Genomic DNA, 27,117 nt, shown 5'->3' with positions numbered 1-27,117 from the left:
GTATCTTATGGCATGCATTCCCCATATGTAAAGCAAATGTTAAACTCTTGGTCAACATATAATAGGATTGTACCACAGGACTGGCAGGAGCTGGCACAAGCTGTTCTTGAACCCAGTCAAAGGCTACAGTGGCTAACTTGGTTCAAGGATGAAGCTAAAAACATAGAAAAACAGTGGAGGGATAAAGGAATACAAGTCTGCCAGGATCAGCTTATTGGAGAAGGTTAGCTTCAGCACAAAGCTTCACCAATGCTTCAGCACAAACACAATGTTTATATGATGTCCAAACTAATTTTATGTCGAATGGCAGCCTTGAATGCATGGGACAGAGTTGAGGAACCAGGAAAAAAACTGAGTCATTTACAAAGGTTATACAAGGCCCAAAAGAATCTTTCACAGATTTTTTTACAAAAACTGGCTTCAGCAGTAAAGAGAATGGTCACAGATTCAGAAGCTAGTCAGATAATAATTAAATCTTTGGCCTTTGAGAATGCAAATGCAGTATGCAAAACAATAATCAGGCCATTAAAAGCAAGATCTGCACCTTTGGAAGATTGGATTAGAGACATGGTTAATGTTGAGGCTCATGAGCATGATGATATGTGGGTAGGAGAACCAATTTCAAAAGGTTTGAGGAATGTTAGATGTTTTGGATGTGGAAAGCAAGGACATTTGAAAAGGGACTGTTTTCCTAGAAACAATGTTTCTTCAAGGAACAATGGCAACAGAATGCCCCTTCCTTCTGGAGTATGCAGAAGGTGTGGTAAGGTAAAACATTGGACCAACGAATGTAGATCAACAAGGGACAGACAGGGTAATCCTTTGCCTCAGTCTTTGGGAAACTCCCAGAGGGGCCTCTTGCAGGCCCCCATAGCAAATCCAGTTCAAACCTTTCCTGCTATCGTAGAGGAAACTCCTATTCAGAGCAATTAAATAACCAAATGCCTATTGGAATAAATCCTGCTGGTCAGGATGATGAAACAGAGAGAATAGAAAATTCAGGAGAAAACATAAAGAAAATTTTTTGGCAAACTTCTATTAATGAACAAAGACCAAAATTATCGATAAAAATAAATGGTGTTTTGTTGTCTGGTCTGGTAGACACAGGTGCTGATGTTACCATAATTGCACCAGAATTTTGGCATCCAACTTGGCCTCTTCAGGAGGTAAACATTCAACTGTTAGGAATTGGGACATTATCTCGAGTGAAACAAAGTGCAAGATGGCTTCAATGTATAGGTCCAGAAGGACAGAAAGGAAAATTAAAACCATATATGGCTAACATAGCTATGAACCTGTGGGGTCGAGACTTGTTGCAACAAAGGAATACTCAGATTAACATCCCTCCAATCTCAGAAACAAATCATAAATAGCACATGTTTCTGAGAGAAATATTAAAAGATATTATTCTAATAAGTGCTCACCAGCCATCCATGTCATACAAGAACAGGGCACAACAACTGATAATTTTCCAAAAACACCAACAGCTCTACCTTTAAAATGGTCAACAGACAAGCCTGTATGGGTTCAGCAATGGCCTTTAACAACAGAGAAACTCCAGGCTTTAGAAGAGCTGGTAGAAGAACAGTTAAATGCTCAGCATATTGAAGAATCAACCAGCCCTTGGAATTCTCCTGTATTTGTTATTAAAAAGAAATCTGGTAAATGGAGAATGGTAACAGACCTTAGAGCAATTAACAAATTAATTCAGCCAATGGGCTCTCTACAATCTGGAATTCCTTTGCCTACTCTGTTACCAAAAGGATGGCCTCTCATAGTTATTGATTTAAAAGACTGTTTCTTTTCAATACCCTTACAAGAAAAAGACAGAGAAAGATTTGCTTTCACAGTGCCTACTTATAATAATTCTCAACCGGTTAAAAGATTTCAGTGGAGGGTTCTCCCACAGGGAATGTTGAATAGCCCAACTCTGTGCCAATATTTTGTACAACAGCCATTAGAAGTAGTACGTAAAAAATTTCCTAAATCTATAATTTATCATTATATGGATGATATTTTATTAGCTGACTCAAATGCAGATACTTTAGAAAGAATGTTTGAAGAAGTAAAGAAAATTTTGCCTTGCTGGGGATTACAAATTGCTCCTGAAAAGATACAAAGAGGAGATTCTATTAATTATTTAGGATATAAAATAGAACTTCAAAAAATTAGACCTCAAAAGGTGCAAATTAGGAGAGATAGACTACAGACTCTTAATGACTTTCAAAGATTATTTGGAGACATTTCTCATCTAAGAACTATTGTTGGGGTAAAAAATGATGAACTGAATAATTTGTTAAAACCTTAGAAGGTGATAAGGACTTGAACAGTCCAAGAGAATTATCACCTGAAGCTGAGAAAGAATTGGCCTTGGTAGAAAAGAAAGTACATGATGGGCACGTAGATCGTATTGATCCAAAGCTGGATTGCATTTAGGTTATTTTACCTTCTAGGCATTCCCCAACAGGAATATTAATGCAAAGGGAAGATATTATATTAGAATGGATATTTTTTACCAAATAAACCAAATAAAAAATTAAAAACTTATGTGGAAAAAATCTCTGACTTGATTTGGAAAGGAAAATTGAGACTTCGTCAATTAGCAGGAATAGACCCAGCAGAAATTGTTGTACCTTTAACTAAGGAGGATATTGAAAAATTATGGATAGAAAATGAAGCTTGGCAAAAAGCTTGTAGTAATTTTTTGGGAGAAATTAACAGCAAATATCCCAAAAGCAATAGAATTGCTCTTATAAAGAGAGCTGATTGGATCTTGCTTCGAATTGTGAGGAAAAAACCCATATCTGGAGTTCATACATTTTATACAGATGCCAACAAACAAGAAAGGCAGGTTACAAATCAGAAAATTTAAGTAAAGTGGTTCAAAGTCCTTATAATTCAGTTCAAAAATCAGAATTGTATGCTATTCTGTTGGTATTAATGGATTTTTCAGAATCTCTCAATGTAGTAACTGACTCTCAGTATGCTGAAAGAGTAGTATTACATATTGAGACTGCAGAATTTATCCCTGATGCTTCAGAATTAACTTCATTATTTATTCAATTACAAGATACAATCAGAAAAAGGAGTCATCCTTTATATATAACTCATATCCGATCTCATACTGGTCTACCAGGCCCTCTAGCACAAGGCAATGATGAGATTGATAAATTATTGATAGGAAATGTGCTGGAGGCCTCATAATTTCATAAAAAACATCATGTAAATAGTAAAGGTTTAAAAAAGGATTTTTCCATAACCTGGCAACCAGCCAAAGAAATAGTAAAGAAATGTCCTACTTGTTCCTTCTACAATCAAACGCCATTACCAGCAGGATGTAACCCAAAGGGTACTCAGAGGAATGAAATCTGGCAGATGGACGTGTTTCACTTTGCAGAATTTGGAAAACTGAAATATGTACACCACACTATCGATACTTATTCAGGATTTCAATGGGCAACTGCTTTGAGTTCTGAAAAAGCTGTTTCTGTAATCACTCATTTGCTAGAAGTTATGGCCATTATGGGTATACTTGCACAAATCAAAACTGATAATGCTCCATCATATGTCTCTGTTAAAATGAAACAGTTTTTTGCTTATTATAATATAAACCATATTACAGGTATACCACATAATCCTACAGGTCAAGCAGTTATAGAACGGTCAAACAGAACTCTAAAGGATATGCTAAATAAACAAAAAGGAGTAACAAAAACCCCCAGAAATAGACTACATAATGCTCTATTAACTTTGAATTTTCTCAATGCCAATGAGAAAGGAACAACAGCTGCAGAGAGATATTGGATAATAGAAAAAACTACAGAATTAAATCAACCTATATACTTTAAGGATGTGCTGACCTCAGAATGGAAACCAGGATATGTATTACATTGGGGACAAGGTTTTGCTTTTGTTTCTACAGGAGAAGATAAGCTGTGAGTACAATCAAAATTGATAAAGGTTCGATTTGAACAAGAGAGACTTCTTAATTAGAGGAGGTGATAGTTCATCAACTATCATGAACATCCAATTTAAACTAACTTATACCAGTAACACATGCCTTTTCATTTAATCAGATAATAACTTGCCAAAAAGGAACATCCCCAAAAAAACCTTGGGGAAAGGTTTTTGTTTTTGTCTTTTAGGAGAATGAAGGTTAAGGAATTTGAAGAACACTGGACAAATGAGACAACTGAAGAAAAGGGACAAATCGTCTATCCTAAGAAACAGAGTGAAATGGCGTATGGGTATGTTATCTAAAAAATTTTATGTCTTCCTGAATGTTTGTTTCTGCTTTTCTTTAAAGATTTAATACTATTTAACTTCTAATAGTCCCAGTTCAATTAAAATTTAAAGCTGACTTTGGAGTTGGAGAATGGCTCTCTCCTTCTTTAAATTCAAGCATGTTGTTAAAAGAAAAATGCAAACTCCCTGTATCATGCCAGAAGAAAAGAGCCATCTTCTGCTATGGGACAGGAGAAAAGCCACATTAATTAAGGGACTATTCTATTACTAATCTCAACTCTTTGATTCTATTCTGATTCTTTAAAATTTTCTTAAAGTATGAAATTTATATCAAAATTTACAAGATTAATATATATAGATATATATACATTTTAAATTTTGTTAAGATATAAATGGTCATATAGAGTACTAACTAATTCTAAAAAGCCGCATATATAGTCTTTGTGTTCGAGTCTCATCAGTTTTTTGCAGGAAATCACGGTCAGGCCTAACATCAACTGAAGTCTCCAGGAAGAAGATGGGGCCCCACAACAACAACAATTCCACGTGGACAATAATAACATCATTAAGCTGACAAACATCATCTACAGATCAGCTTTGAACTACAAAGTGTTCAGAGCAATTTTGAGAGAGCTAGCTGAGATGATCCAGTCTCAAAGACTACTTGAATAAGGATTTGAGATAAACCCTGAACTTTGGCATTATATACAGACTGGATAACAAAGGATATAGTTACCTTTCCTAGAATTTGACAATTAACCTAAAATTTTTCTTTTCAGGATAAAGATATCTTCGCCTATACCCAGCAGGAAGCAATTTCAAGAATACGACGCCCACATTCCCAAAGAGGTGGTGTGGGGCGGGTGGTTTTTTTTTTTTTGGTCTTTTTAATGGTTTTTGGGTCTGGGATAATTTTCATTGATTAGGGGGGTTGGTTACAAGTTGTTGTCAAGGGTGAGGAAAAGGGCTAAGCAAAGGAGATTAGATTTAAGGTTCTTATTTAAAAAAAAAAAGAAAGAAAGAAAAGAAAAGAAAAATGTAAATACTTTACATTGGATTGGATTGTTTTATATTTATACAAATTCTATATATTGAAATTGATATTGTTAGAAAATGCTATATGTATATTTCTAATTGTACCGTTCATTTAACAATGTAATGCAATTTTCTGATCCTTGAATGTTGTTATTACCAACTATTAGGATATAAAGAAATGAAAGTTAGTAGTTAGACATTATAATAGAACTTGTAGTTATATTAGGTATGTTTTCAAGATTGAGTAGATATATTTTAGATAGACAGATTATCTTCAAACCCTTCAGAGATCTACAGAATATGGCATTTAAAATGTTTTAATAACTTAGAAAATTTTTCTTTTTTGTTATGACTATGAGACATGTCGGCTCCTGACAGTACCAATCTACTTCAGAGAAAATATGGGCATTGAAAAAACTGCAATTAGAGTTAACTTTCATTGTAGCAAAAGTTAGCCACTGGACAACAAAGTATCCTCAAATCAACTGCTGACAAACAGGACAGACAGGACATGAAACAAAGGACTACTGATTCTTGTCAAAACAAGTGTGGTTATGGCTTTATCAAAAGGCATCTTCTGAGGCCAGGACAATATGGCACCATCCCTGAAGTGGCCTTCACAATCTGGGAAAGGTACAGTGCCCTTTTCTTCGAAGGCAGCTGAACAGGCAGTGGGTCGATGGCTTCTGATGTGCAATGGGGAGGTAGCTGAAACAGTTATTCTTGAAGAGTAATTAAGCTCACACCTCTCAACAGAAGAATGGCATTTAATAGAGGGATGTGGAGAAGAACGGGATGCTGAAATGAAGCCACATACACACATAGCCAAGAAGAATGGACAGCTGAATTAAAAACCATCAACAATTTCCAGAATTTAAAATCCTGAATCATGACATGATACTAGTGGAATTCAGGTATTTCTGGTATATAGACTGCTCTCACCCAATGTGAGGTTGAACTGTTGACCTTGTGTACATTCTACTTCACAAATGAATCTGTCAGATATGCTAAGCCTATAGGCTGAAGATGATGCCCCAACACTGCGGAGAAACCTCAGATGATTGTCCAGGCAGCTGGCTGTTTCTGTCAACTCACAATTTTTTGGAAGTTGCTTGCATATACTTCCTGTTTTTATTTTTTTGTTAGCTAATACTATTTCCTTCTTGGGTCTCTGAGGGAGTTGAAGATTAGTTAGTTATAGTTGAAGATTAATTAGGATAGAAAGTGAATTAGATACAATAGAATAGATAATGGAATTATTTTCTCTGAATTTGTCAAATACAAATGAACTAGACATTGTTTAGGTATTTATTACTTGTATATATTGTATATAGTTATTGTACTTTTGTATATAGTTTTTCTTATGTTAGTTATAAGCTTTTTCTTTTTTCCTTTTTATTAAAATAGAAAAGGGGAAATATGGTGATATTTTATTTGTATTAAAATGTTATTTGTATGTTAATAAATAAAGTTGCCCGGGGGTCAGAGCTATTAGCAAGCCATAGGAAAGCAGGGCAGTGGTGGCGTACACTTGTAATCCCAGCACTTGGTAGGCAGAGCTGGGTAAGTCTCTGTGTGTTCAGGGATACAGCCATTATTGGACACACATGCCTTTAATCTCAATACCAAGCATGGAAAAACTGGAGGCCTATACAGACAGGCCGTGACGAGGTGGTTATGTGGTTGGGTTTACAACCAATGAGAAGGCAGAATGGGAACACTATATAAAGACTTTAACACAGGGGTAGTTCTTGTTCGGAGAGGTAGGACCACTGCAGGAGGAAGGGTAAGGTTTTAGCTCTTAGCTCTGACCTCTTGGCTTTCTTCTTTGCATTGGTTCTGTGTTTCTTATTTAATAAGAAGGTCGGTTACATCTACACTGCACTCCCACACCTGGGAAGGCAGAGAAATTTGAGCCAACATTTGAGTCCTAGAAATTGAACACCTGTCATCTGGAAGAGCATCCAGTGCTCTTAGCTGCAGAGCCGTATCTCCATTCCCTCACTTACAAAAGGTTTAAATCCCATATTTTCTATGATGATGCATGCATGGTAAAGGTAAGTACTTTCACACTGAACCATACCCCAGGCCTTTTCAGAATTCCTTCAGCAATTCATTTGTATATTCACCCACACATTCATATTGTTTGAGACTACATTTCATTCTCTAGTGGAGGCTACACTGGGATTCTTGGAGTAGACAGGCAAATACATGGGAACCTGCCTGCCTGCATCAGCCAACTGAGATTTCAGTTACAGGCATGAGCCTAAAATAGGGTTTTTGTTCTTGTTGTTGTTTTTGTTTCCTTTTTTTTTGTCTTTATGAGCAGGGAATAGACATGTATCCAGAGCTAGGCTTTAACTCACACACCGAGCCATGCTAACTTCCAACAAGAGATACTCCATCCTAAACATCTTAGTGTATCACCAAACCAGGCTCACAACCAAGGTTTGAAACCTTTGCCTTGGCTAAGAAAAGCAGGGATGGATATGAGTGTGTTTTCTTAGCTGTATGTCATCCCTGTGGATTGCCTGTGAGTAGACTCGGTGGTGTCTGCATGGGGTGACAGATCTCCAGGAGTTTAAGCAGTGGCCCTAGCCTCTAGGATTCTGAGATTCTCCATCGCCTTCTCTGAAATTTATTTTTGGTTCCTTGCCTGCTTGATTTTGTGTGTATACTTTTGTTATAAGAGAGGCTATTCAAGTTTCCCTGGCTAGCAGTCAATGCACAATGTAGCTGAAGGTGACCTTGAACTTTAGGATCCTCCTGTCTTGCCCTCCGAAAAGCAGGAATTGCAGGTATTTGCCACCATGACTCATTTGTGTCAAAGAATCCTTGGACTCCACACACCCTTTCCTTAAAGTGGCTTTCAGTCCTGACCAGATCCCCAAATCCCCACCCAGATCCTCTTGTTAGATATCGCTAAATAGGCTGGGAGTGATGGCATCAAATGTGTCATCCAGAGATGGAAGGAATTAGAGATCTGGTGAAGGCAGAAGCTCATCCATTTCCTACCCCACAAGCATTGACTGCGGTTTGCTCATACGTGGCCACAGTATCACAATTTGGAAGGGGAAAGACCTGACCAGCCTACACAAAACCATGTTTCACAGATAGTAATAACTTGTTTTATCTTTTAGACTGGAGAGCACGATTCAGAAGCTACAGTCAGCTGAGGAAGAGGCTCAGTGTCTCAGATCCAGGGCCTTCAGCCCAAGCTGGACATGAAACGGGGTGGAGGAGGACATGATTCCCTCTGAAGGGGATGTCCTCATGGCCATGTTCCTACTTGAGTCACTCTATTATCCTGAAGAACCTCGGTAGCACATGAAGATGGGGCCAGGTTAGAGTTTGGCATGTAGACACTGGTTAGTGTCATTATCTCTCTACCAGTGAATTACCATCCCCACCCCAACCCCCAAAGGCCTAAGGTTATACTTGATGCACATGAGATCCACTGGTGTTTTAGGAATTTAGCAGAGTCACTGTATCTGGGGTAGAATGAACAGCTGCTTTCTAGAAGTACACTGACCTTGAAGAATCCTTGAAGAAAACAGTGATTGTTTTGCTGAAGGGGCATTGCAGTCATCCCATGACTTTGGTCACAAGGCATATGGGGTATACCTGAAGCTCTTATTTTACTATGTATTGCAAATGATACATAATAAAGGACTAGAGTCATGGAGGCATGTGATGCTCTCCTTTAGTAAGGCATGCAAATTAGATTAGGGTCCTTGGTATAAGGAAATCCTTTGTGTAACAATCAATAAAAATGCCTTTGTATGGCTGTTCTGGGTTCAGTCCATCAGAGAAACTGGACTTTTCTGCTGCCACAGAGTCCTTAAAATTTCGTCTTGAAGTGCTTTCTTTCTTAAGCTGAACTTGCTACTTGGTGTACCCTGACACACTGGACTTCCTGAGAACATGCTGGGCTGGGGGAGCAGACTTTCATAGGTAGAATATAAAACTACATGGGCAGTGTCAAAATATGTCAATAGCAGAGTGCATGCCTGTCTGTGATGTTGGGTCTCTGAGGGCTTTTGTGTTGTAAATAATGTGTAGCATTTTCTAGCAAGTATCCATTGTAAGGGGATCCTGTCTGAGAGTCTGCTATGCTGGCAGTCTAGGATATTCAGGTTTCCCTAGATTTAGTTTTTCAATTAAAATTTAAATACTGGGATGAGTTTTATTTTGTATGTGTTCACACCAAGCTCATGCGGTGCCTGTAAAGGTCATTCATAACAGGTGTCTGGTCCCTTAGAACTAGAGTTACAGTGGGTTGTGAGCCACCACATGGTTACTTGGACCCTAATCTAGGTCCCAGAAAGGAACAAGTGCTTTTGACTTCTCAGCTGTCTATCCAGCCCTCTTCTGTTGACATTTCTACTTTTGTTCAGAATGTAATAGGCAGTCCTGAAAACGTAACATACAAGTGACACTATACAGATATGGTAGGATATATTAAGGAATATTTATATATGTATATATATATATATATGTACATATATGCATGTAATACCAATTAATGAAAAAAGAGATCATGCTTTTGAACAGCAATGAGGGATATATGGCAATGTTTTTAAGGAAGAAATGTGTAATTATATTAGAATCTAAAAAGAACATAAATATATATATAATTGGTGAAGGACCTTCACAGTTACATTTGATTGAACTCAGCATCCATTCACAATACTGAATCATGGGATCATTAAGTATGTTCATTTTGTGTGCTTATACATGACAGAACAAACTTGCCATTACTTGCTTGTGAAGGTCTGAGGTCAGTGTTGGGAATCAGCCCTCCCCTTCTATTAAATGGGTGTCCTGGATCAAACTCAGATTGTCAAGGTTGGCCCCAGGTACCCTTTACCCATTGAGCAATCTTGACTACCCACTTTCTAGTTAACCTACCAATGAAGAAAAAACAAAAGTTGTGACACCAACTTCTTCATTGCTACTTGATTATACAGACACAAGGAAACACAATTAGGCTCAGAGACTCATTAACAAAATAAAGACAATTTGCCACTGGACATTTACTAGGCAGATCCTAGGGTCCGACAACCCTTTAGGACAGGACAGGGACCTGTGTTGGCAATCTGGACTGTCCCCGGGAGACCGGCCCTGTGCGTGTTCTGACTTAAAGCCTACTTTTAAGAGAAAACTCCAGCTTCTCCCCTCTCTCCCTAGTCAGAGGTAGGCGCCTCTCCAGCTTGAGCTCTCTCCCTCCCTATCTTTCTCTCTTTCCCTCTCCCGTCTCTTCCCCCACCAAATAAAACTCTTCACTGTGCACTGTCTGCCTGGCATCTCCGTCTCTCACCCGCCATGGGTCGCCTTGGCTCCACTCGCCAGGGACTCCAAGTGCTGTATAATAACAGGACCTTTGACTGTCTCCTGGAGGTGTTAATGTGCAGGTGGCCAACCAGAATGGGGAGCCCTGAAGTATAGTGTCCCACAGTCAGGTGCCCAACAAGCTGGGTTTGGTGCTTTCTGATAGAAACCCCATTAATCTGTAAGAGGAGGGAAGAGGATGAGGAGTTTAAGGCCAGTCTGGGCTACACTGAAAAGACAGAAAGAGAGCGGAGCGGTGGTGGCACATGCCTTTAATCCCAGCACTTGGGAGGCAGAGGCAGGTGGATCTCTGTGAGTTTGAGGCCAGCCTGATCTACAAAGCAAGTTCCAGGAAAGATGCAAAGCTACACAGAGAAACCCTGTCTCGAAAAACCAAAACCAAAAACCAAACAAAGTGAGTTTCAGGAAAGGCGCAAAACTACACAGAGAAACCCTGTCTCGGAACCCCTTCCCCCAAACAGACAAACAAAAAACAAAACAAAACAAAACACAGAAAGAGAATGGAGAAGAACTATGGTTATCCCCCATTCTATTGTTGTTTGTTGTCTTTTGTTCTGCTTCAGTCATCTTTGATGTCCCCACAGTGCATCCCAGCCTCAGTACCCTGGATCGCCATCTGCTGCCCATTCCCCAAAACTCCCTTCCTCTCCCCTTGGCTTTGCATACATTGCTGCTTTGAAAACTTTACATATAACTCACTGCGATGCACAAGTGGGAAGACAATGTCAGATTAGCTTCAGGTCACTTGGATGTTGAGAAGTCTTAGCCAACAAGAGCTGAGACAAGACAGTATCTTTCCATTCCTGTGTACAGTCAAAGGACTGCCCTGACCATGATCTCGAGGACCAGATTAATGGAGAAGCAGAGAGGCACATCCAGAATATCAGGTTCTCAGCATCTGACCATTACTTTGTATGCAGGAGAAAGGCCCTGAAGAGCCAGTTCTGCCAGGCGGTGGTGGCACATGCCTCTAATCCCAGCACTTGGGAGGCAGAAACAGGCCAATCTTTGTGAGTTCCAGGCCAGCCTGGTCTACAAAGTGAGTTCCAGGACAGCTGGGACTGTTTCACAGAGAAACCCTGTCTCAAGAAAGAAAAAAAAAAGAGGGGTTGAGGATTTAGCTCAGTGGTAGAGTGCTTGCCTAGCAAGCACAAGGCCCTGGGTTCAGTCCTCAGCTCTGAAAAAACAAACAAACAAACAAACAAAAAAACCCAAAAAAACCAGTCCTGACAGAAGCTACAGTTTGAAATGTAGAACACTCTTTCTGACTCCACAAGACACTTAACCTCACTGTGCTCATCAATGTCAGCCCCCATGTTCTGTCCCCACTGCATGCAATTTCATTTCCACCACACTGAGCAGTGTCCAAAACCATGTGTTCTAGGGTCCCCTGCATGAGAGGCCTGTCCCTGTGCCTTCATTTCTTAGTACCCAGAAGGAATTTACAGTGAGCAATCACAAAATGTTGTCTCCAGTTTATAGAAATAACGCTCACAACAGTCCAAACAGGGATTGCTACCGAAGCAGACTGACCTGAGCTGCCTTACATTGACAAGTGTGTTCTTCAGCTCGACACAACATTGGGAAAATTCCACTACCTTGATATAACCAGAGTGATCATAGACCCCTTTAGGAGCAGGGTACAGCTCCTTGTTCAGCTGGCTTAGGTTGGCAGTGTGGTACAGAAGGTCTTTCAGGGCATTGGTGGAAATTTCATTGTCATAAAGATTGATGCTGGTCAGCAGGGAGCATTGGCTCAAGGCAGGGAGAAGGACCCTGAGGTCAAGGTCCTTCATCCTACAATCTTCTAACTCCAGGGTCAGCAGAGTGTCCGCAACACTCTGTAAGAAAACTTTGAGAGGCATGAAATTCAGATCACTTAAATTGACACCTCTCAGGTACAGATGTTTAAGCTGACAGTGACCCCACTGGGCAAAGGACTCCAAGTCCGACTGTGAGAAATTGCAGAAAGAGATGGACAGGGACTCCAACGGGGTCTTCAGTCACCTAGGGAGAGACCAAGGGGTTATTTTCAAACACAATGGTGGGTTGTCCTAGCAGTAGGGGGGACCACATAGCCAGGGTCAGTGTGACCACCGGATGGCCATGAGCATACAGTACAAACCATTAGTCTTCTTACTCAAATCACACCACTCAGGCTGGAGAGATGGCTCAGCAGTTAAGAGCACTGACTGCTCTTCCAAAGGTCCTGTGTTCAATTCCCAGCAACCACATGGTGGCTCACAACCATTTCTAATGAGATCTGGTGCCCTCTTCTGGCCTGCAGCCATATATGCAGGCAGAACACTGTATATATAATAAGTAATGATAATGATAATTAAAAAAATCACACCACTCTTGCCCTAGGGAGTCATCTTCATGGTGCAGACTGGCTCATTCCACAGCTACCTTTCCTATTCTTCAGTGACAAGCAGAGACCCAGAGTTGCTATGGAGACTATTAGGCTAAAACATCCACAGGAAGGAGAAAGATAGGACCCATATGGCCATGTCAGGTTGCCTCCTGAAGAATCATTGACTCCCTATCACAGTGTCTGCACCTGTTCACTCTTCAGCCCTGACTCTGACTCTCGCCTCAGCTTTTCCATGTCCTGTCCACTTAGCCCACTCCTGCTCTCAATAGAGTCTTACACTGTTTGGGAACTAGACTGGGGTGTATTCTCCTCGATCAAAACACAGAGCTCACCTGGGAAACTCTGCAGGTCTGAGTCCTCCCTATGCAGTGCCCTCTTCTTTTCCTGTTCCTCCACATTAGATCAGACAGGTTTGCTATAGAGGAAACCACAACCCACCCTCCCTAGATTTAACCCACAATGCTGGCCTTCTACCCTGTCAGCTCTGTCCATACAAACTACCCCACTTCATGGCTCAGCTTTATGAGTGGTCATGTGGGCCCTTGAATCAGTTAACATAGAATAAGCTCATCCTTACATGTTCATTGTGAAATGCACAGAGGTCTGCAGATACCAGGTGCCCACTACTCTCTAATGTATAAAAGAAAGGTTTGCTCTGGTAGCAGGAACTGCTCTCCATCCTTTCTTACCTTAGCAACTGTTTCATGTGGTCATTGAGGAAATAGACATCATCTATGGTGACATGCTTGAGACAGTTGAGTTTGGAGAACTGAGAAATGATCTTGCGGACATACTTCTCATCTCTGTCAGTGGTACTGCCAGTTGCAGGAGCGTGGGTGTGGTCTTGGAAGACACGTACTAGCAGGATGTATGTGAAGATTTCTCATCTTGCTGATGAAAGGTACAAAACTGGCCAGTGTGGAGAGATCACCCACTGTATTCAGTTCCAACTCGTTGATGAACTCTAGCTGTAAAATTTGAAGACCTTCTTGTCAGTGCTGCCTTTTTCTGGAACAATCCTCAGCCTCACACAACACAATCTCAGAGAACTCCTTTTCATAGCTGCCAATTTCAACAACTGTGTTTGGTATTCATCAGCAGGTAGGTGAAGATCAGTGACAACCTGCAAACGCTGCCTCCTCAGTGTGCGTTGAGGAAGAAGGCCCTCCACTAATAGCTTCTCAGGCACAGTTTCTGTTGAGCGGTTTCCACCATCTCTTCCAGTCTACACATCCCAGAAATCATGGAGCACGTTCCTCAAGTCAACCACTTGAAGCTTCTGTCCTCTGTAGATAAAAGGCAAGTGTCAGAAGGTAAGTTGAGACCCAAATCTTTTCTTCATCTCTGATGGAGTTTTCCCCTGCTTATCTCTGTCTTCTTCATATTCCTACTTTTCAGTGCTGGGTCTCCAAAACAGAACCTCAAGCTTGTCAAGCATGAGCTTTTTGCCTGAGATGCATATTGGGGACCTGTCCTGTTTCCCTGCAATCATTGCTCTTGACTTCCGTCATCTAGTATTGGGTTTTGGGTTTTTTTTTGTTTTGTTTTTTTTGGTTTTTCGAGACAGGGTTTCTCTTTGTAGCTTTGGAGCCTGTCCTGGAACTCACTCTGTAGCCCAGGCTGGCCTCGAACTCAGAGATCCATCTGGCTCTGCCTCCTGAGTGCTGGGATTAAAGGCTTGCACCACCACCACCTGGCCATTTTTTTTTTCTGAGACAGGGTTTCTCTGTGTAGTTTTGGTGCCTGTCCTGGATCTCGCTCTGTAGACCAGGCTGGCCTTGAACTCACAGAGATCAGCACTCCCTGAGTGCTGGGATTAAAGGCGTGTGCCACCGCTGCCCAGAGTAAACCTATTTTTATTACCTGGTGGAGACAGGGGTACAGGGTCATTCTCCTGTGGCTACATCTGCACCAAGAGCTATCTCATACTTAATTGCTATTTGCTACAAGGACTCTAGAGCTGTCAAGGCCCCTGCAGCCCTCCAGTATACCAGCCAAAGTCTCTGATCCACCTTTGGCCCCGTACTCCCTGATCCCAGATGTTCCTTCCATATAAGCCAGTGTGTAGCATTTGGCATTATATGGTCATTGTTTACGTGGAGGGAGAGTTTCTTTGCAGCCATGTGCCTACTCCATCCAACATAGTCTGGTAGATCTCCAAGTTGGGGTTCTTCATCAGCAACCCAACAGAAAGGCAAGGGTAGGGCAAGTCTGCCACCAGGGCCTAATCATCTCTGTTTTTCTCTGAGTGGTGGCCTCCTTCAGCAGTATGGGAAAGAACTCCATTGGCTGGTCCTCAAGAGTAGAGATGGCCAAGGTCTCATTGCTCACTAAGCTTTGCACTGCCAGTTGCAGGAGTGTGGGTGTGGCCTGGAGGCTCATTCTGATGGATGTTAAGGGAGATGATCCTGGGGAAGAATTTAGGAGAAAATATATTTTCAGTCTTTCTTATGAAGATTTCTCCCCCTCACAGTGAGCATCTGTCACCACTCTGGCTTTGATGGGACTTGGGTTTACTCACTACAGCACTCTTTGGCAGTCTCAGAGGCAAATGGTGCTACCCTGGTAGCATGTGGAGCCTCTCACAATCATTCACATTCACCAGTGTCCCATCCAGTTCCAACCTTTGCTACTCTGAGTCCCATAAACCTTTGGAAGGGGAAAACTGGGAAGGAAAAATCTAAGCTCCATTTCTTATGGCAGAAAGGATACTAACCCCTTTTCAGAGACAATGGAAGTATTATATGTAGAACCTACCCATATTAGGCTTTCAACAAATTGATCCTGCCTGGCAAAGACTGAGAAGAATCTGTGAAATGGGAGCATTCCTTTTAATTTTCAAAGATTTAGAGCCTGGTTTAGGGAACCTAGCTATGTCAGACAACTTTGTAGTATAGAGTTCCCTGGGTATGTGCTAGGGGGCTAGTGGTGTATCATGTCCTTCTAGTAACTTATTTGTTTTTGTTGAGACAGGGTCTCACTGTGTAGCCCACAGTTGGCTATGTAATCCAGGCTGGACTCAACTCACACTAAGATCCTAACATTGTACACTAGCCAATCTGATGTGACCTTATTGCTCAGCATGTTCTGAATCAAACATTGCTTTTCAAACACTGCATGATGTCAGTCTGGTTGGCAAGAAACTATAATTTTATTACCGTAGAGACAGATGTAGGAGGATTCCATACAGTCTAGTCCATACTTTAGGCCAGTATTAGAGGCTTCAAAATCAACCCAAATAAGCAAGAATGATATGGATTGATGAGTTCCTTTGTTTTTTGACTGAGGTTGTTTGATACTGAGGTTTGATCCAGGCCGTGGCCTGTGGTAGAGAAGTGCTTTACCACTGAGCTGCATTCAACTTAATCATTTCCTTAAATTTTATAGAGAGACCAAGTCACTACATGTACCCCAGGCTATCCTAGAACTGTGAGACCAAAATGAGCCATCTTAGAAACCAAAATGCTTTCACCAAAAAACTAAGGCCTAAGATTTCTCCTTCTAGGAATAGGCCAATAGTTACTGAAACAAGTCAGTCCAGATTCCAGAAACCAGGAAGTGTAAAAGTACAGAGTCACAAGACAATCATTAGGTAATGACTGCCAGACTATAGAATGTTCCAACCCTGGTTTCCAGGGTAACTGACCATAAAAATGTCCCTACCAGAGGGCAGCTAATGAACAATGGTGGCGGGCAACCACCCCCTTAGAAGTAAGATTAAGCCATGATTTCTAGAAATCCCCTAGAAGCGAGCCAATCAGAATAGTAATGATGTAACCTTGTGATTTTTCCCTTTAAAAACTGAGCTTGCAGACAGCCGGGCACTTCGTCCAGCTTCCACTGCATTGGATGTATTGGACAAAGTCCCTGCCTAGGCTTGTATTGCTTTTGGATATCCAGAATTAAACCTTGCTTTTGCATTCCGGCATGCTCATCTTTGGTGGTCTCTCTGGGGGTCACAATCTGGGGACAACAGAACAGGGAATGGTTTTCCCTTACATCTCCAGTGCTAGGATTACAGCATTGTGCAAGCAGCTCTACTTGGCTTCTTTTTATGTCAGTTAGAGGAGTAAACTTGTCAAATTGATGAGGCTGAAGCAACTGCATCTGCTGTGGGATGTTCTGTATGGCAAATGTGTTGCTAATTAGTCAATAAATAAAACACTGATTGGCCATTGGCTAGGCAGGAAGTGTAGGCGGGACAAGGAGGAAAATAAAGCTGGGAAGTGGAAGGCTGAGTCAGAGAGATACTGCCAGCCACCACGATGACAAACAGCATGTGAAGATGCCGCTAAGCCACGAGCCATGTGGCAAGGTATAGATTTATGGAAATGGATTAATTTAAGCTGTAAGAACAGTTAGCAAGAAGCCTGCCATGGCCATACAGTTTGTAAGCAATATAAGTCTCTGTGTTTACTTGGTCGGGTCTGAGTGGCTGTGGGACTGGCAGGTGAGAGAGATTTGCTCTGACTGTGGGCCAGGCAGGAAAACTTAAGCTACATGCATCCAATAAACACTGTCCAAAAACATCACTGTGTCTTGTGGCCCCTCGTGAAAAATCCATCTCCAGGCTTTTTTAAAAGACACTGTTAAAAATTATTTTAATTAGATGGGTGGTGATGGCATATGCCTTTAATCCTAGGACTTGAGAGGCAGAGCAGCCTGGGTTACAGAGTGAGTTCTAGGACAGCCAGGGTTACACAAAGAACCCTCTCTCCAAACACAAAACAATTTCTTTTCAATGAAATCACAAAACTGCCACCTGTGAAGTCTAATTCCTGGGATTACGAACACATTCAATAACAGTGAGACCATAACTGAAACCAGCATAGCAGAGAAACACGGGCAGAGCTATCAGGATTACAAGACCAGCCTGGGCTGGTGAAACCTTGTCTCGAAAACCCTCAAAGAACTGAACAACCTAAAATGTAAATTACAGTCTATCAGTTATCTCATTAAAACCAACTAAATCTCTGGGTGGGGGTGGTACACACCTTTAATCCCAGCACTCAGGAGCCAAACCTTACGTAAATCCTAGTGTGTTCAAGGCCAGGATGTTCCAGGAATACAGAATGAGTTCAAGGACAGCCAGCCCAACACAGAGAAACTCTGTCTCAAAATCAAACAAACAAAAAGCTTAACTAAATCAAAACTAACACACAAACAAAAAATTCCAGCCTGCCTCCTGAAGGAATTTATTTCAATTTTAGAAAATATTGGTTGATTTTATGAGCTAGATATGAAGTAACAGGTCTGTGACCTCCATTCCACCTCTTGTGAGGTACAAAGAGGAAGAGTGCTCCTTCAAAGTCAGACTGAATTACAGAGAGTTCATGACCTAATGAGATTCCATCACAAATAAAAGTTCTAAAATGAACACCTATTTTGTTCTTTGTTTTAGTGTTTTCAAGACAGGCTTTCTTTGTATAGCCCTGGCTGTCCTAGAACTAGCTCTGTAGACCAGGCTAACCTTGAACTCTCAGAGATCCACCTGCCTCTGCCTCCCATGTGCTGGGATTAAAGACATGTGCCCCAGCCACCACCTATAAACACATATTATTCCATAATTAGGAAGTGGAGGCCGGAAGATAGTTCAAGGTCATCCTGTGTTACATATAATCTCTAGGTCAATATATGTTATATTGTTATCCTGTCACCAAACACTAGAGGAATTTTATAATACAGTTAGAGTTTTGATCTCCACACTCAGGAGAATCAGGCCCGTGAATTCCTTCAGGTTTGAGTCTAAAGAGGACTAGAGAACCAGACTATTTCAAAAAGCAAAGAAACAAATTTTCAATGTGTACCAAGTAAGGCACTGAGAACCTCCCAACAGGAATCCCAGATGTTGAGGGCAGAAGCAGAGGACCTGCCAGGGATTCAAAGATTCATGGTTTACAGAATGAGGCCTTGTCTCAAAATTAAACAACATGAGGTAAGTAGTTGATAAGAACCTGAAAATGGTGGAGCATGCAGGTCATTCCAGCGCTCAGGAGGCTGAGGCAGGAGGATCTTGATTCCCAACCCAGTGCAGCTACCTAGCCAGGTCTAGGAGAGTCTGTGCAGCACAGTGAGGCCCTGTCTCAACACCCAGAATTAAACCAAGGGAACACAGAGGCCATTGGAGAAGAGAGCAGACCGGGGTTTGGAAGCCCATTGTCTTCTGTCCATGTGAAGAGAGTGATTTCTGTGTGCTCTGTACTGTCTTGTGTCTAAAATGTCTCTCAACAAGTTGGAGTGTCCTGATGGAGGTAAAGGACTTACCTGGCCTGGACATGGGTGACAAGCGCTAGAGCTCTGAGTGTCTTCTCTGACTCATATGGCACTTTCACAAAACTTTCTCCTCTCACCCCTTAGAAGTGGCACCACCAACCAAAGCTACCATCTGATTGGATAATTTTGCTCCACCCATTTAATCTTTATGGAACTTATTCCTCAATACACATTGGGCTCCATGGAGGAAGAAAGAAACAAAGAGAATTCTGAGCCTAGGATGAATATCAGGAGTCTGTGCATGAATTCACTTCACAACACTGAGTTCATTTACTTTTTAAAAGTCATTCATTTGTAGCTAGAGTTTTCCTGCCTTGTCCTCAGTCAGGACAAATCTCTCTCACCCGCCAGTCCCACTGCTGCTCAGACCCAACCAAGTAAACACAGAGACTTATATTGTTTACAAACTGTATGGCTGTGGCAGGCTACTTGCTAACTGTTCTTATATCTTAAACTAATCCATTTCTATAAATCTATACCTTGCCACGTGGCTCATGGCTTACCGGCATCTTCACATGCTGCTTGTCATGATGGCGGCTGGCAGTGTCTCTCTGACTCAGCCTTCCATTTCCCAGAATTCTCTTCTCTGCTTGTCCCGCCTATCCTTCCTGCCTGGCTACTGGCCAATCAGTGTTTTATTTACTAACCAATCAGAGCAACATATTTGACATACAGAACATCCCACAGCACTTCCTCTTTTCTTTTTTTCAAAAAGGAAGGTTTTAACCTTAACAAAGTAAAATTACATATAATTTGGGAATTTGGGCGTAGCTTCTCTTACTACTTCCTGCTGGAGGGGGGTGCTGTATCTTATGGGGACACAAAGAAAATTTTAGGATTATGGAATAGTCCATGAGGCTGTATTGTCTGAGCCAGTTGCCTTCAAACCATTTTGGATGTTGGATCATCTGGGCCATGGTGTCATCGGAGACCTTTCAGGGGGTCTTGGCTGGTCAAACCTGATGTATCTTAATCTGGAACAAATCCATAGCCTTTGGCTTTCTGTGGGAACAAAAGCAGAGTCTCCTTTCCAAAGCAACACATCCTTACATCCAAATTTTGAAGTCAAGGTATCTTTAAAATATACATATTGGCATAACTCAACAGCTTTTACGATCAAATGTTTTTCTGCAGTTAAAAATCCCAAAGACAACACAATCCAGATTCTCTGTGTAATATTCATCTTCATGTGGCTTATTTTTTATATTAAGTTTACTGTCTCTTTAAAGACTTTATTTTTTAAAACTATGTATTTGTTTATATAACTGTATATATCACCTTTTCTGTCTCTTTCAAGCCTACGTATATTTTACACACATTGTAAACTATTACATCTGAATCTGTCTTATTGTGAATCTATTGCTTTAAACTGCAGCATTCTAAGACTGAAAGGGCACTATGGCTACTGGCTCCACCCACTTCAGCTTCCCAACATGGCGGTGGTACGTTTACCGCCAGCTCTGGGAGCTATTGTGGGTTTATGCTTTTATCCAAGCAGTGTGTAGCCCAGAAACCTCTTTTTTTGTTTTGTACTAGCAAAGGTTAAACCCACCACGCAGCTTAATGTGCCACTTGCAGAGGCCTCATTTCCTCCATATGGCAGGTCAAGCACACACGCTAGGAACCCACCAGTAGCTCAAACCGGCAACTGCTGCTCATTTGAGAGAAACAATTAGGAAGCTGTTTTTAACTACGTTTTGGAATCTTTTCTCAGGTTTTAGGTGGAAACTCTTGCCAACACGTTGGGTGCCATTTGTAGCTAGAGTTTTCCTGCCTGGCCCACAGTCAGGACAAATCTCTCTCAAAACAGGATGTTTCCTTTGCTTTCTTTGAAATCCTGGAGAACTGACCACATGGGCTGAGCCTTCAGGCTTCCTGGAGAGCTCGTAGTGGAAATGGATTCACCTGAACTGTGGTTGGAATAGGATGGGGTGTTGGGAAAGAGCATGCTCTTGAGAGGCTTCACACTGCAGACAGGAGAAGTGTGGCTTTAAAACCATCACGTGGTGATCAAAATGTGAAAACTGACATGCCCACCATCACCACAGAGAGGTCCTTGTGTGGGAAGAGGAAAGGATTCCTAAGTTTTCTGAATGGTGTCTTTGCTTTCATGCTTCCTCAGCATTATTATCCCTGAACACCAGTCATGATGGGAGACCAGGCCCCACCCACACTCAAGCAGCTGGCAAGACAGAGGCTGCTGAGGGAGGAGGACTTGATCATTTCTATTTTGGAGGACCTGTCCATAGGGCTGCTCCCAGAGATGTTTGAGGAGGCTTTCAATGACAGACGTACAAACATCCTGAGGGCCATGGTGTCTGCCTGGCATAGGCTTTTCTGTAAGAGCCCTGATAAAGGACTCTGACCTGGAGACTTTGAAAGCTCTGCTTGCTGGACTAGATGTGCTGATTACAGACAAGGGTCATCCCAGGTAATCAGGACCCAGCTAGGGTGGAGAAAGGCTGTGGGGGTGCAGAGAAGGAACAACTGGGGACACGGAGAACTTGGCCAAAGGTGGATCAGAGGCTTCTTAGAGCATCAGCATAGAGAACTGTAGAGGTTTGGGCCAGGTCTCAGGCGTCTGGACAACTAATGACAAATGTGGAGGGTGCAAGAGTATACATAGTCACTGAGGAATAGGCCTCTCCCTGCCAGCCCCATAGTTAAAAGTGGAATGAGGCTGGGGTTAATGGGAACAGAATGGAGGGAGGTGAGATGCCTTGCTGGCAAATATCCATTTTCACTGAGCATGAGGCTTGATCTTGAGAAAGCAAAGATTTGGAAGGGAAGCTGATATGAGATGTGGACAAGAAGTAGACTGTAAGATGTATCTTGTCTTATCTTCTGGCAATTCTACCTGTTTTACCAATAGGAGGTCAAAACTCAAGAGTGCTTGATTTGACGGATGTGGACCACGACTTCTGGAGCATTAGAGCAGGAACCCATGAAGATGACTGCTCACCACAAGCTGAGAAGCAGAAGCAACCAGTAGAGATCTGTCCTAACTCTGGGGTTAAGAAACGTTTTAAGATAGTAACTGATCTTGAACTGGTGAAGACCAGGTACAATAATTTGACCCCTACTTGTTACAATGGGCCCAGCAGCAAAAAGATTCCATTTATCTATGCTGTAGAAAGCTGAAGATTTGGGATTTACCTGTCTTCGCTGCTATACAGATCTTCAAAAAGATAAATCTAGACTGTATCCTGGAGCTGGAGCTGAGCCAGTGGTCACTTGATTTCATGGTACAGCTTTGTCCTTACCTGGAGCAGATGAGAAATCTTCACACCCTTGTGCTAGAGGGAATTTGGAAGCCCTTCAGATCTGCTGCTTCTGCAGAGCAGGAATGGATAAGCATGTTGCTTTCTCAGATCTCCAAATTCCCTTGCCTCCAGAATCTCTCTGTACGTAATATCTACTTTTTAACAGGCTGCCTAGAAAAGTGGCTCAGGTAAGGAAGGATAGAGAGTGTCCTCCAGAACATAGCAACCACATCCTTTTCTTTACAGATTAGTGGGTCCTTGATGGTCTGACCACTGTGAACCTAGCAGTGGTGGAGACATAGGTTAACCCGGCAGATGAGCCCTATGCTCAGACATGTGTGACCAGGCACTAGCACACCTGTAATTGCTCATGCATGAAAGGTTGTTTGGGGTCCAAAAAGGGGTTGAGTAGATGGGAAATACGTGATATTGGGTTTGAAGTTGGGGAAACTGGACACAGCAGTGGTGGGGAACAAATATATCAGGGGACTCTTTTTTTATGTATTAAGAATTTTTTCATTCATTTTACACACGAATCAAAGGCCTCCCTCTTCCCTCCTCTCCTCACCCCAGCACCCCTTCCCAACCCACCCTCCACTCCCACCCACAAGAAGGCAAGGCCTCCCATGGGGAGGCACATCCAGTAGAAGCAATTCCAAGCCATTCTTCTGCCTCAAGGCTTCACAAGGTGTCCCATCATAGGTAGAGGGCTATAAAAAGCCCGCTCATGCTCCAGAGATGGATTCTGATCCTACTGCCAGGGTGCCCCCAAGCAGATCAAGCTATGCAATTGTCTCACCATGCAGAGGGGCTAGTCCAGTCCCATGCAGGCTCCACAGCTACTGATCCAACTTTCATGATTTCCCACTGGTTAGGTTTGGTTGTCTCTGCATGTTTCCTGATCATGGTCCTGATGCACTTGCTCATAGACTCCCTCTTCTCTCTCTTGGACTGGACTCCTGGAGCTCTGCTTGGTGTTTGGCAGTGGATCTCTGCATCTGCCTCCATCAGTCATTGGAGAAAACTCTGTGATGACGGTTAGGGTATTCACCCATGTGACCACTGGGGAAAGCCAGTTTAGTTCGGCCACCCTCTCCGCTATTTCTAGTAGTCCAAGCTGGGGTCATCCTTGGGGATTCTTGGCAACTTTCCCAGCACTGGGTTTCTCTCTACCCCCATAATATCTCCCTCTATCATGGTATTTCTTCATTGCTTTCCCCCTCCATCTCTGTTCCAGCTCAATCATCCCATTCCCTTATGTTCTCATCCCCTATCCCCTACCCTCCATTGCCCACTCCTCATCCCCATTTTTCTCATGGAAATAAATATTTCTCCTTCCCATGGTGATCCATGTGTCTCTCTTTGGGTCTTCCTTGTTAGTTAGCTTCTCTGGAGTTGTGAGTTGTTGTCTAAACATCTAATATCCACTTATGAGTGAGTACATACAATGTTTGTCCTTCTGAGTTTGGGTTACCTCACTCAGGATGACATTTTCTAGTTCCTTTGGCCTGCAGGCATACATGCATGCAGAACACTATACACAATAAATAAACAAATCTTAAATTTTTCTTAATTATTACATTTATTTTGTGTGCACATGCGTGTGTGTGCATGCTGAGGCACAGGTATGGATGAATTCTATGAATTCTCATAGAACTATGAGAATTCTCCACACCATGTGGGTCTTGGTGATTGAACCCAGGTCCTCAGGCTTGGTGGCAAATGCCTTTGCCTTCTGATCCATCTCACCTGCCCAAAAAATTTTTTTCTTAATTTTAATAAAAGTGGTGGTGTGAAGCTTGCTAGTGAAGTATTGCATTCTCAGCACAAAAAAGAAAACATTGAAAATGTCTCTCTCAGGTCTTCTGTAAATTTGTATTTTATTTTTTAGAATGGGACTCTCCTTGGCAGTACTGGCCTGGCCTCCAACTCAGAGATCCTTCTGCTTCTGCCTCCTAAGGACTGAGATTAAAGACCATCATCACACCTTGGCAGTTTTCTGTACAGTTTTTTCTTGGAGACAGGGTTTCTCTGTAGTTTTGGAGACTGTTTTGGAACTCACTCTGTAGACTAGACTGTCCTCGAACTCACAGAGATCTGTCTGCCTCAGCCTCCCCAGTGCTGGGATTAAAGGCCTGTGCCACCATCTCCCAGCTAGTTTTCTATAAATTTAAAAGTTTACATCTTAGCTGGTGCTGCTTGTCTGTAATACCAGTTCATGAGGCTGAGGCAGGAGGATTTCCCTGAGTTTGAGACTACCTGAACTACATAGTGAGTTTCATGTGGGCTATAAAGTGAAACCTCTTCTATCTAAGAAAACAAAGTTCAGAGTTCCACGTTGTAAACCTCCCAGTGACTTGGTCTCTGGACATGCTGAACTTTCAAGACCATAGCTCCACCCCACCCCCAACCCCACACTGGACATAGCATTTAAACATCCTCCTTCTCCACACTTTCAAAGTCATTATCTCCCTTCATTTCTAGTTCCTCATTCTTGAAAATAATTGTTAAGAATTGATGTAATGTTGTCATCAGAAATCTACCAAAGATCAACAGAATGCTACCCCGATTCACCAAAACGTTCCAAGCCTTGGAAGGACATTGTTCACAGAGGATCTAGGTTCGATTCCCAACAGCTACGTAGCTCTGCTCTCTGTAACTCCACTTCCAATGGATGCAAAACACTCTTCTGGCATCTTTGGGCAGTTCATGAACATCATGCCCAGACACACACTCAGTCAAAACACCCAAGTACATAATAAAAACAAGTATTTAGAATGCCTTAATTTAATCAGGTCTTCAATCTGAACACTGGGGGAGCAGAGGCAGGGATTAAAGGCACCTCTGAGTTGTGGTCAGCCTGGTCTACAGAGTGAGTTCCAGGACAGCCAGGGCTACAAAGAGAAACCCTGTCTTGAAAAACCAAACAAACAATAAAATCAGTAAAGCAGACACACAGTAGAAGAAACATCTTTGTTAGTCTTAAGGTGCCCATGTCGAAGCTGACCACTGCAAACAGACCTTATTCATCATCTGACCTCTGTTGGGTCTTCAGCTGTTACAGGCCTCTTGATTTAAGTGACTGGTCCTATTGCATTGGGGGTGGGTGGCTATCAGTAATACTACTTGGGTATTAGACGTAGGACTTAGTGCATGCTAGGCAAGTGCTCTACCATTATGAACCCTTAAAGCATTACACTGCTCTGTGTATATTTTGGATTTAGGGAAATTTTCATTGTTTAAATAAATGTGTGACAAAGAAGTATTCGTTTTTGGGTTATTTGTTTTGGGGTTTTTTGTTTGTTTTTTGAGACAGAGTCTCTGTACATAGCCCAGGCTGTCCTGGAACTCACTATGTACACCAGGCTGGCATCAAAATCCCAGAGTATTGGTGAAATTATTAAGGCCACTCCACGTAGTTAAAAGGAGATTTATTTAATGGCGTAACTTACAAATTAAGGGATAGGTAGGTCGCAGGGACTGGAGAAGGTGTATCGCAGTTCAGCGGTGTTCTCTGGAGCTCTGCTTGGCCCACCTCCACCATCCAGGGTCCCAGAACAGAGAGCGCGCTGGCGGATCCAGATCTCGGGTCTCCAGGCACCTCCCTTGGCCCTGCCTTGTAGGCGTGACAGTTGCCGAAGTCTCAATGGGGGTTGGAACTTCCAGATTAAAGCTGGAATGGCTACCCACTACATTTCCCCCTTTTTGTCTAAATAAGAAAGTTCTAACCTAATACAAGACTATATACAAAGGAATGGTTATCAAATATTGTCCAGGAATAATCAGGGATAATCACCTAGATAAGATGGAACTACAACCAATGCAAACAATATCAAGCAAGATACACATACTAAAATCCAGAGAAGTATAGAGCATAGGTAAATGGCATGTTACAAAGATCATTCCAAAAGGTGTCCTATCCTAAAGAATCTGAATCTAATACTTAATATGTTCTATCTACTAAGTTGTAACTATAAGTGCTAGTCTTCAGTCCCATCAAAGACCTGAGAAGGAATATAATGGTACCTGAGAAATGGTAGATGGATGCAAGCAACTTTTGGGAATCTTGCAAGAGTAGACTGAGACAGCTGGCAGCCTGGACAGTCACCTAATGTTTCTCAGCATTGTTGGTGCATTCAAATTGGCTACAGGCCTAAAGTATCTGACAGACCATTTTCAGAAGCAGGAATTCTGAAAGACCATCTTACCCTGCCTTGGCAGAGTACAGTGGTCGCTTTCCTTGTGTCCTGCTTGTTCAGAAAGGACAGCATTGCATTTGTACTGTCAGCCGTCGAGACAAGGGCAGTTCTTTGCCCAATAGGCCATTTTGTGCCAAGAAGACAAACTTCCAAATGGAAATGTCTTAGAAGCCCAACATTCTCTCGGGATCAAATTGGTGCAGCCAGGAGCAATTGTGTCTCACATCAAAAGAATTCTAAGTTATTTAAATGCCATATTCTCTAGGTCTATGAAGTGTTTGAAGATTACCTGTCCATCTGACCTATGTATCTGTAAATCTGGATAACCTAACTAACGTAACTATAGAGATGACAAGCATAGGTGACTATAAATCTA

At 42.1% G+C, this 27,117-nt stretch overlaps 1 pseudogene; it reads right to left on the bottom strand.

Moving 5' to 3' along the window:
• Positions 1-12,074: 12,074 nt before the first annotated feature.
• LOC131904943 (preferentially expressed antigen in melanoma-like protein 7) lies at positions 12,075-15,388 on the bottom strand (annotated as a pseudogene).
• Between the last annotated feature and the right edge of the window lie 11,729 nt (positions 15,389-27,117).

Source organism: Peromyscus eremicus, chromosome 2, assembly GCF_949786415.1.
Source record: "Peromyscus eremicus chromosome 2, PerEre_H2_v1, whole genome shotgun sequence".
Classification (NCBI taxonomy): Eukaryota; Metazoa; Chordata; class Mammalia; order Rodentia; family Cricetidae; genus Peromyscus; species Peromyscus eremicus.
The sequence above is the reverse complement of the archived record's forward strand: the minus strand, read 5'-3'. Positions and strand labels throughout refer to the sequence as shown.